This window comes from Callithrix jacchus, chromosome 10, assembly GCF_049354715.1.
Source record: "Callithrix jacchus isolate 240 chromosome 10, calJac240_pri, whole genome shotgun sequence".
Lineage (NCBI taxonomy): Eukaryota > Metazoa > Chordata > Mammalia > Primates > Cebidae > Callithrix > Callithrix jacchus.
The window spans coordinates 92,288,741-92,301,166 of NC_133511.1; positions in this window are offsets into that span (position 1 = coordinate 92,288,741).

Here is a 12,426-nt window from a genome sequence, read left to right on the forward strand (position 1 = left end):
ATCCAGTTTTCCCAACACCATTTATTCAAGAGATTGTCTTTTCCCCAGTGTATGTTCTTGGCACCTTTGTCAAAAATGAGTTCACTGTAGGCGGGTGGATTTGTTTCTGGGTTCTCTGTTTTGTTCTGTTGGTCTATGTATCTGTTTTTAATGCCAGTACCATGCTATTTTGATTACTATAGCTCTGCCATATAATTTGAAGTCAGGTAATGTGATTCCTCCTGCTTTGTTCTTTCTGCTTAGGATAACTTATCTATTCTGGTCTTTGTGGTTCCTTATAAGTTTTAGGATTACTCTTCCTATTTCTGTGAAGAATGGCATTGGCATTTTAATAGGGATTTCATTGAATCTGTAGATTACTTTGGATAATATGGACATTCTAACAATATTGATTTTTTTCAATCCATGAACATGGACTATCTTTCAATTTTTTGGTTTACTCTTCAATTTCTTTCATCAGTGTTTTATAATTTCTATTGTAGAGATCTTTCACTTTGTTGGTTAATTCCTAGGTTTTTAGTTTTATGTGTGGCTTTTCTAAGTGGAATTACTTTTTTATTTCTTTTTTGCATTGTTCACTGTTGGCATATAAAAGTGCTACTGATTTTTGCATGTTGGTTTTGTATCTTACAACTTTGTGGAATTTGTTTTTCAGTTCTAATCATTTTCTTGTGGAGTCATTAGGTTTCTCCAAATATAACATTAAATCATCTGTAAATAAGGATAATTTGACTTCTTTTTTTACAATTTGGATGCCCTTTATATCATTCTGTTGTCTGATTGTTCTAGCTAGGACTTTCACTATCATGTTGAATAATAGTGATGACAGTGGGCATCCTTGTCATGTTCCAGATTTTAGAGGAAGACTTTTGATTTTCTCCCTGTTCCGTAGGATACAAGCTGTGGATCTGTTGCTCATGGCTTTTATTATGTTAAGGTATATTCCATCTGCACCCAGTTTCTTGAGGGTTTTTTATTATGAAGGGATGTTAAGCTTTATCCAATGCATTTTCAGCACCAATTGAAATAATCATATGGCTTTTGTACTTCATTCTGTTGATATGGTCTATCACATTGATTGATTTGCATATGTTGATCCATCCTTTCAACCCTAAGATAAATTCCAGCAGATCATTGTGAGTTATCTTTTTAACATATTGTTAAATTTAGTTTTCTAGTATTTTGTTGAAAATTTTTGCCTCAGGAGACAGTGGCCTGCAGTTTTCTTTTTTTGACATGTCTTTTTCTGGTTTGAATATCAGAGCAATACTGGCCTTATAGAATGAATTTGGAAGGATTCCTTCCTCCTCTATTTTTGGAATAGTTTGATTAGAATTAGTACTAGTTCTTCAAATGTTTGGTAGAATTGAGCAGTGAAGCCATCTAATTCAGGGCTTTTCTTTACTGGGAGAATTTTTATTACCACTTTGATCTTGTTACTTGTTATTTGTCTGTTCATGTTTTGGATTTCTTCAATTTTTTTTTTCTTTTGAAATGGAATCTCACTCTGTCACCCAGGCTGGATTGCAGTGGCATGATCTTGGCTCACTGCAACCTCTGCCTCCTGGATTCAAGCAATTCTCCCACCTTAGCCTCTTGAGTAGCTGGGACTACAGGTGCATATCACCATGTCTAGCTAATTTTTTTGTATTTTAGTAGAGATAGAGTTTCACCATGTTGCCCAGGCTGGTCTCGAACTCCCAAGCTCAGGCAATCTGCCACCCCAACTCCAAAAGTGCTAGGATTACAGGTGTGAGCCACCATGCCCAGCCAGATTTCTTCAATACTTTAATGGTTCAATATTGGTAAGATGCATGTGTCTAAAAATTTGTCCATTTCTTCTAAATCTTCCCATTTATTGGCATATAGTTGCTCATATTGGTCACCAATGATCCTTTGGATTCCTATGGTATAAGTCGTAATGTCTCCTTTTTCATTTAGGATTGTATTTATTTGAATCTTCTCTCTTTTTTTCTTAGCCTGTCTAAAGGTTTCTCAATTTTAACTTTTCAAAAAACTAACATTTTGTTTCATTGATCTTTTGTATTTTTTTTCAACTTTATTTCTGCTCTGATCTTTATCATAGTCTCTCTTTGACTAATTTTGAGTTTGTTTGTCCTTGCTTTACTAGTTCCTTAAGATGCATTATTAAATGGTTTATTTGGAGTTTTTCTTATATTCTAATGTAGGCACTTATAGCTATAAACTTCTCCTTCTTAGTACTTTTTTTCTGTATTACATAGATTTCAGTATGTTGTGTTCCCATTATCATCTATTTCAATAAATTTTTCAATTTTCTTCTTAATTTGTTAATTGACTCATTGGTCCTTCAAGAGCATATTAATTTCTATACATTTATAAAGTTTCCAAAATTCCTCTTATTATTGGTTCTAGTTGTATTCCATTGTGATCAGAGAATATGCTTGATATCATTTCGATTTTTTGAATGTTTTAAGATTTGTTTTTTGACCTAACATATGGTTAATTCTTGAAAATGATTTATTAGTTGAGGAGAAGAAAGTATATTCTGCAGCCATTTGAATGAAATATTCTGTAAATATCTATTAGTATCATTTGGTCTATAGTACAGATAAAGTCTGATGTTTCTTTGTTGATTTTCTGTTTGGAAGGTCTATCCAATGCTGCAAGTAGGGTACTGAAATCTGCAGCTATTATTGTATTGAAGCCTATCTCTCTCTTTAGCTCTAATAATATTTGCTTTATATATCTGGGTGCTCCAGTATTCAGTGCATATATATTTAAAATTGTTATATCATCTTGTTGAATTGTCCCTTTTATCATTTATAGTGACCTTCTTTGTCTCTCCTTATAGTTTTTGTCTTAAAATCTATTTGGTCTGATATAGTGATGTAACTCCTGTTCTTTTTTCTTACTTCTATTGGCATGAAAAATCTTTTTCCATTCTTTTATTTTCAGTCTATGTGTGTCTTTATAGGTGAAGTGTGCTTTTTGTAGGCAACAGAGATTTCCATCTTGATTTTTTATCCACTCAATCACTCTATGTCTTTTGTTTTAAGAATTTAGTCCATTTACATTCAACATTGTTATTGATAAGTAAGGACTTACTCTTGCCATTTTGTTATCTGATTGTTTTGTGATCTTCTCTTCCTTCTTTCTTTTCTTCATGTCTTCCTTTAGTGAGGGTGATTTTCTCTAGTGATATGACTTAGTTTTTTGCTCCTTATTATTTGTGTATTTGTGGTATATTGCTTTTGGCTGGAGGTTACCTTGAGGCTTGCAAATAATATCTTAACCTATTATTTTTAATTGATATCAACTTAATAGCATTCACATAAATAAATGAACAAGAAAAAAACTAATAGACTCTACAGCTTAACTTCATCCTCCCTGCTTTTTAACATTTTGTTATTTCTTTTCATACCTTATTGTATTGAATATATCTTGAAAACGGGTTGTAGTTATTGTTATTTTTGACTGGTTCATCACTTAGTCTTTCTACTTAAGATAAATGTAGCTTACACACCACAGCTACAGTATTATAATATCTGTGATTTTCTATGTACTTACTATTCTCAGTGAGTTTTGAACCTTCATGATTTCTTATTGCTAATTAATGTCTCTTTCTTTTTGATTGAAATATTCCCTTTAGCATTTCTTATAGGACAGGTCTGGTGTTGATGAAATCCCTCAGCTTTTGTTCTTGGGGAAAGTCCTATTTCTCCTTCATGTTTGAAGAATGTTTTTACTAAATATACTATTCCAGGGCATAAGTTGTTGATTTTATTCTCTTTTTCCTTTCAGCACTTTAAATATTTCATGTCACTTTTTTTTGGCCTGTCAGGTTTCCACTGAAAAGTCTGTTGCCAGATGTATTGAAGCTTTATTGCATTTTATTTGTTTCTTTTCTCTTGCCACTTTTAGGATCCTTTCTTTATACTTGACCTGTGGGAGATGATTATTAAATGCCTTGAAGTAATTTTCTTTGGGTTAAATAGGCTTGGTGTTCTATAAACTTCTTGTATTTAGATATTTATATCTTTCTCTAAGTTTGGGATGTTTTCTGTTATTATTCATTTGAATAAACTTTCTACCCCTATCTCTTTTCGTACTTCCTCTATAACAGTGACAATTCCTAGATTTGCCCTTTTTAAGCTATTTTCTAGATTTTGTAAACATGCTTCATTGTCTTTTATTTTTTGTCTCCCCTGTTCATGTATTTTCAAATAGCCTGTCTTCAAGCTCACTAATTCTTTCTTTTGCTTGATCAATTTTGCTATTAGAAAACTTTGATGCATTCTTCAGCAGACTAATTTGCATTTTTCAGCTTCAGAATTTCTGCTTGATTCTTTTTAGTTATGTCAATCTCTTTGTTAAATTTATTTGATAGAATTCTGATTTTTTTCTCTGTGTTATCTTGAATTTCTTTGTTTTCTCAAAACAGTGACGTTAAATTCTCTGTCTGAAAGGGCACCTTCTATTTCTCCAGGTTTGGTCCCTGGGGACTTATTTAGCTCATTTGGTTAGGTTATATTTCCTGGATGATGTTGATGCTAGTGTATGTTCTTTGGTGTCTAGCATTGAAGAGTTATTTATTGTAGTCTTCTCTGTCTGGGTTTGTTTGTACCAGTCCTCCTTGGGAAGGCTTTCCAGATTGTCCAAAATACTTAGGCCTTGTGACTTAAGCTATATCTTCTTTAGGGGAAACCCTAAGCCCAGTAATACTGTGGTTCTTAAAGACTCTAGAGGTACCACCTTGATGGTCTTGGACAAGATCTGGAGAATTTTCTAGTTTACCAGGCAGAGACCCTTGTGTTCTTCACTTACTTTCTCCCAAATGAATGGAGTCTCTCTCTCTGTTCTGAGCCACCTGGAGCTGGTGGTGGTGTGAAACAAGCATGGTTAGGACTGTGCTGGTTCACACCTGAAGCCAGTGCAGCACTGGGTCTTGCTCAAGGTTTGTTTTAATTATTCCCTGGCTTCAGCCTATGTTTGTTCAAGGCCCTGGGGCTCTACAATCAGCAGGAGGCAAAGTCAGCTAGGACCTGTGTTCTTCCCTTCAGGGTGGCCTGTTTCCCCAGCACTGAGTTCAAAGCCTCACAAATGCTATCATCTCCCTCTCCCTAGCACACTAAAATGCTCTGCATACCACGTCAGGGATGTTAGAGGATGAGAGAGAGCTGGCATCAGTGATTTAACAGTGTTTTTCCTACCTCTTCAGTGTCTCTTTCAGCAATATAAAGTTAGCTCCAGCTACTGTGTGTGCTTATCTTTTTTTAGTTTTATACAGGTGATTTTTGGTGTAGATATTTGTTAAATTGGCATCCGGGAAGGCAAGATGTTCGGTGGAGCCTTCTATGCTGCCATTTTTCTCCACTTCAAAGTCTAATTGAACTTTCTCATTAGCTAGGTTTTATTTACTCAGGAGAAAGTCTGCCTCCACTTTTGCCTCCCTTCACTTTTGCCTCCCTTCACTTTTCTGTGCAACGTTCCCAGCACTTCAGATTCACCTTCTACTAGAGGCACAGAAGGGAGAACTGATGTGCTTTTACTAAAAATGAGCACTCCCTGAGAAAGCAGTGGGATTCAGCTCTAGGTAAGCTTGGAGGAACCAGCCTGAAGGTGACTCTGCAGCTCCCCTGCTGTTGCTCAGCAAAATAGTCTCACTGGCCAGGAATGAGCAGACTGTGCTTCTGGGTCCAAGCCACTGATCACATCTAAAGTGTTATGCTTGAAATCCAGAAAAAAAGAGGAATGTACTCATTGGAAAATATGTTTTCACCATAAAATTTCTGAGAAAGTATAAACCGTAAACTAGTTAACATTTTTCCTTTAGGCAGCTGGTCAGATATAAAAGTAAGCTGGCGATAGCTCTTGTAAATACTATGTCTGTGGCAGAGGAACTGCAGAAGCACAGACAACTTTACAAATACTAACAGCCAGCCAGTTAAAGGAAGTAACCTTCAGCTCTTATCTTGCTTGGGGCAGCATACAGCCTGGAATGGAAAACTGTCTGGTAGAAGACAGAAGACATGGATTTGAAGCTCATATATCCACATAAAACTTACTTCTCCATGAATTTAATGGTTTAACAGCCTGACTTTCACAACTGCTACAAAGAAGAATCCACGAAAAACTATATTGCTTTCAATTTATAGAGTCCTTTGTAGTTCACCAAGTGTGGTAGAAATAAAGACTACAGATTAGTGGTTCTCACATTAGAAATAGGGAACACAAAACATACTGATGGCCAGGCCCTACGCATGCTGAAACTAGAATCACTTGGGATGAGGCTTTGGCATTGGTATTTTTTAAATAAATATCCCAGATAGTTCTAATGTGGTTAGCACTGTCTGAGACCATGTTAAAAATGGGAAGCATTGTATGATGGAAAAAACTGATATATAAACACATTAGCCCTCCATTTACAGGCTGAATAGACTTGGATGAGAAATTTTATCTTTAAGTCTCAATTTCTTCATTTGTAAAACAAGGATAAAATCGTGTTATCCCTTCCATGGAAGTTAAAGGCTCAGGAGAGTTTCTCTGAAAATACTTCATAAATGATGATGCTCTGATCAGATATCAGCTGTGAGGTTATTCGGACCCCAGTTCTAAAACACAGAAGGATCAATCAAAAGAGCTAAGCAAAACTCACAGCCAGCCTGACAGCTAGAGTCACTGATGGACAACTTTTCCAGAAGAACAAAATGTTTAAGACATAATACTGTTGTCATCAAATTTTAAATGCCTGCCTCTGTATAGGACCAGCTATAAGAACATGATATTCCAAGAGTAGAACTTTAGCAAGCAGTAAAAAATAAGATTCAGGAAAAAGGAATTCACAAGACCTCCACAGTTCTCCTAAAATCCCCACTCAAGAAACTCATATTTCATTTCAGTTTAGGCTAAGCCCTGTTCAGTGTCTAATAAATTCATGCTATGATGTAAGTAAACTGCCTAGAACACAATAAACACTTAAATGCCCATTAGAATACTGTCTAATATTTCAATATGAAGAAATAGACTCATTATAAGGCTGTGTGTCTATGTTCATAAGTGCAGTTTAAACCCTACAGATGTGAAAAAAGAAAAACAGCTAAAGAAGGGTGAGTTAGCCATTAAGAATATGAGACCAAAGCTCTGGTCACAAAGACTGGATCACTGAGTTATTATTAATCACTGTCTTAGAGACTGTTATATTCTCCCTAACATGTTTCAAGACTGTGTTTAAAGCTCATTTACCCAGTGAACCTAATCCCTTAGCCTCTACACATAGTCTACTGGGTTCCTAGCAATCATTACATCGTAGCTGGCATTCACAAGACTATAATCGCTATAGGAGCCAAAAGAGATCAGGAAACCCTGGTGCATGCTTTCTGGAGGAGATGAGGTCTAGGCTGAACCTTGAAAGTAGACAGGATGGAACAGGCAAAACAAAGAGGACATTTTAATGAAACAAACAGCATGACTCGTGGGAAAATTGAAGACAGGAATAAGACAACATTAACTGTAGTCTATTTTCAGGCAACAAGGGCCAGAATATATAGGGGTAGAATTAATTCCAGAGAGGTCAATACAACAGTAGCATTTTTATTCTTCTTTTTTTTAATTGCATTTTAGGTTTTGGGGTACATGTGAAGAACATGCAAGATTGTTGCATAGGTACACACATGGCAGTGTGATGTGCTGCCTTCCTCCCCATCACCTATATCTGGCATTTCTCCCCATGCTATCTCCTCTCCCCAACTCCCCACCCCCCACTGTCCCTCCTCTATTTCCCCCCTACAAACCCCAGTGTGTGATGCTCCCCTCCCTGTGTCCATGTGTTCTCATTGTTCAACAGCCACCTATGAGTAACAGTAGCATTTTTCTTTACCACATTTCTAAGTGTAGATGACTTCCAGTGATGTTGGTTGGAGACATTCATGGTTTTTAGAGGAGAAAACAGCCTTCTACTGTAAATGGATGAAGTTGTGATTCATTTGTTCAAAATTTATTTATGCTACAAGCTTTTATTTTTGTTTTGTATTGCTTTTAGGATCTTCTGCTGAGCGAGTCTCTGTGCTAAGTATTGAGGACTTATTTCTGGATAAATCATGGTTCCTGTCCTCCAGCAGTTTACAACAGTCCTGCCATTTTAAAAGCAGGAAAGTAGACCATCCAAACTTTGTGACCTTGGACAAATGACTCACCTTGGAACCACATGTGTTCCCACTGTAAACAACTGTGCATGCAAAGAGAAAGAAAGAAAATGACAGTTGTTGACTTTCCACTGGAAAGGATGGGGTAACCTACAATAAAGACATTGTCATTTACAAGAAGTAAAAAGAGCTCTTGGACTACTCATGCTAAAGTATTTCCACTTGGAAATGGCAGCTGCAGGCCAGATGGTCATTTGTGGGCAGATAGGAGATGGGAATATAAGCATGGCTTGTGATGAGAGGGAGGAGAAAATGCAAAAACAAAACTTGCTTTCCTTTGGAAAATATTGCCTCAGCTTGCTGAGGAAATTTGCCTCATCAGTAACCACAGTCAAAGTGATTTTGAATATGAAGATGAGCCTCCTACTTCTTATCCTCAAGCAACAGCAATAAACCTGTGGACTCCCTGTGGTGCTCCTGTTTCTGGCGGCACTGAGCCAGCTGATGAGTTGTCTTCAATGACAAGGTAACTCAAAGACAATATGATCTTAGGATTCAAAGTTTTTGGTGAATGAAGATTTGGTTTATATAACGGAAACATTTTTTAAGAGACTTAGATGTTTTTTCAAGGCTGCAATTGTTGACCTTACCTTGATTATGCAGATTCCCTTATTTAAGAGTTCCTTTGGATATATACCCAGTAATGGGATTGCTGGGTCAAATGGAATTTCTATTTCTAAGGCCTTGAGGAATCACCACACTGTCTTCCACAACGGTTGAACTAATTTACACTCCCACCAACAGTGTAAAAGTGTGGGTCTATTGGGGGGAATAGGGGAGGGACAGCAGTGGGGGAGGGGAGCTGGGGAGGGATAGCCTGGGGAGAAATGCCAAATGTGGGTGAAGGGGAGGAAGGCAGCAAAAAACACTGCCATGTGTGTACCTATGCAACTATCTTGCATGTTCTGCACATGTACCCCAAAACCTAAAATGCAATTTAAAAACATAAATAAATAAAAGAAAAACAAACAAAAAAGAGTTCCTTAAGGCCAATCACCCCACTTTAGTCACTTTTGTAAGGCTGACACTTGCTATGTGTTCAATAGACGGTGTGTATGTGTGCATTGATGAGAACGAGAAACAAATGAAGGAGAAGGGAAAGTAGGGAAGATGGCAGGAAGGGTATTGGGACATAGAAGAAGGAGGGAACAAAGGAATGAAGAAGGCAGAACAGAGCTTGAAAGCCAGAAGCCAGGTAGAAGCACAAACTTCTCAACAGATGGCAGCAGGGGAAAGTTTTAGCCTTTTCAGCAGATGATTAAAGAGCAAATGGGCAGCTGCAGCTCTCAGAAGATAAGGAAACAGATGACCACTGCATACACGAGTCCCAGGAATTGTGGAGCACAGGGCTGCAGAACAAGAAGAAAGTCCTGACTGTGCCTGAGCCTTATGCCTGAATTGATTGAAATTACCTGGAAGTAGCTAGATCAACTGATCTGTGGCTAGAAGAATGGAGAGTCAGGATAGAAGGTCAGTTACAGGAAAAGCACAGCCAGTTTTCACATGCTTGAAGTTTTAACATGAGCTCCATAATCCACAAAGTGGTTTCAATTTAATTCATTTGGACAAGTATTTGTTGAGAGCCCAATATGATATCTGAAAAGCCACATTTCTACCATGTGCAAAATTTTCTTGCTTTGACTTTGGAATTAAATTGATCAGGGGCTCTCTCAGTGGTGATTAAGATACCACTTTTCTAAAGATAGGATCTTCAAGAGAAAAATTTCTCAAATGCTTTCCAGCTATAGGGATAAATATTTCAAGGTTTCTGTGCCATAGTAGTAACATATATCAACACAGCATGTTTCAACTACAAAGTGTGAAACTGACATTATTATCCCCTCACTAAAGAAAGGAGAAAATGGAGAATAGAAAGTTTAAAGACTTACTAAAGACAGCCAAGACACAAACTCTCATTTTCTTTAATGTCAAAAGCATTGCCTTTCTGCTCCATCATATATTTTACTCATGGGTACTTTATGGACTTAGTTTTACAGGCTCAGAAACTAAATTTTAACATCTCACTCAGAGACAACTAGGTTCTGGAAGATGGATTTGCTAACCCTACTCACAAAAAACTAACTTCCACTGGGAGGTGGAAAAGAAATCCATGGTTCCGGAATGAGGGAAACATATCTGCTCACCAAATGCTAGTTATTTGAAAAAAGTTAATTCTTCAGACCATGTTTAGGTTTTCAGACAAAACAAAAATCAGAGGTAGTATGGCAGTCTATGTGAATGTGGCCAGTAAGGTTGGAAAATTCTGGTTTAAATTGAATGGGACTTTTTAACCATAAGATTATTCAGTGCTTTTAATATGCTAATGTTACTTTTATAGGAATAAAGCATTTGTAACTAATATGGTTTGGCTGTGTCCCCACACAAATCTCATCTTGAACTGTAGTTACCATAATCCCCACATGTCGTAGGAGGGACCCAGTGGGAGGTAATTGAATCATGGGAGCAGTTGCCTCCATGCTGTTCTTGTGATAGTGAGTTCTCACAAGATCTGATGGGTTTATAAGTGTGAAATTGACATCATCATCCCCATTTTCACTCTGCACTGCTTTTTGCTGCTGCCATGTGAAGAAGGACATGTTTGCCTCCGCTTCTGGCATGATTGTAAGTTTCTGAGGCTTCCCCAGCCATATTGAACTATAAGTCAGTGAAACCTCTTTCCTTTATAAATTATGCAATCTCAGGTATGTCCTTATTGCAGCATGAGAATAGATGTAATAATGTAATAAATACATTTCCAAATGTACACTGCTATAAAAATCACCATTTCTATAAACATCTACAAATTCTCATCTTTAAGAAATAAAAACTTAGAAAAAGGGATGTTGACTTTTTTTTAAAGCAGTTATTCCATGAAGCTATAGGATCCTGATAAGCTGCTGTTCTCAAAGGTCAAAGGTAGAGTGCCTAGAAGCTACTGTGTTACTCTCTTGAAGAAAGTGGTGATGGAATAGTACCATTACTTTGATTCTATTTGATACACCATACCAGCTGTTCTTTTAATACAATGGCCTTCTGTGGACAATATCTGTGGACAATATGACCCAGCTAAATGGCTTACCATTTTGTTTACATCAATTGCAACCCCTTCATGCTGCAATGTTAACAATTATAACAATAAAAATGGTTTAAAATTTGAGAGATACTATTTATTGAGTGTTTATTACTTGCTAAACACCATGCCAGGTGTACTATTTAATGCATTCCTTGAGTAGTTACCACTTTTTCCCATTTTACAGAGAGACACTAAGGCTCAAGGAGGTTAAGTTACTCTCCTGAGCTCACACAGTTAGGAAGATATAAATTTGGAATTATAATCAAATATAGTTGATTTATGTACTTTTTGTTAACTAGGATGATATTCAATCTCTATTTCTCTCAATTACCTTAACTAAACCTGGGAGATGACCAAATGTTATTGGAAAGATGGTAGACATATCTATAATTCAAGTCTGTCCCTCAATGTTGGGATAGGGAAGTTTATGAAAGTGAAGGTTTAAAGTATCCATCATGCTGCACAATGATAGCCAGAATCATTCCCTATAATCATGGAGCAAAGGAGGGGAAAAAGACAATGAGTGAATGGTCAAAAGCATACAAATAGAATTAACCAAGCCTTTTCAACACTTAAGGGACAAGGCAAAAGCATAATCAGAGACTGGATGCCCACAAGAAGAGGCTTTTCTTTGATGGGTCTCATCAACTTCATTAGCTTTCTTATTCTCAAACATAGGAGTAGACCCAAATTTTACAGTGACTATATGTTTTAAACCAAAGTTTGGTACAGGTATTTTGACAAAAATTTTTGTTCTTTTTGGTGAATTAATATTTTTGATGTCTATAAAGTTATAAACAGTGAGTCACACTAAGCATTGCCTTTTACATATATGTATATATGGATGTATGTATGTCTTTTTCACACCACCTTTATAAAAGAATCCAAAGCACCTATTTTTTAAATTGCAAGTATTGAAAACAATTAAATTGAATAAAATTGAAATTATCATGTTTCTATATTATTTGTAGTTCTCTACAGTATTATGAACATTATATTGTTCTCTTGTTTCCCAAAGCACGTAAATTTTATCAACTGTCTCTATTTTTTGACATATCTTGTTGCTTAAAAACAAACAAAAAAGTAAGCAAAACACTCAGGGATTTTGAAGTTGGGCCTATATTTTTTAAGTACACCTATATTGGAACTCTATGATATGCAGTATATAAC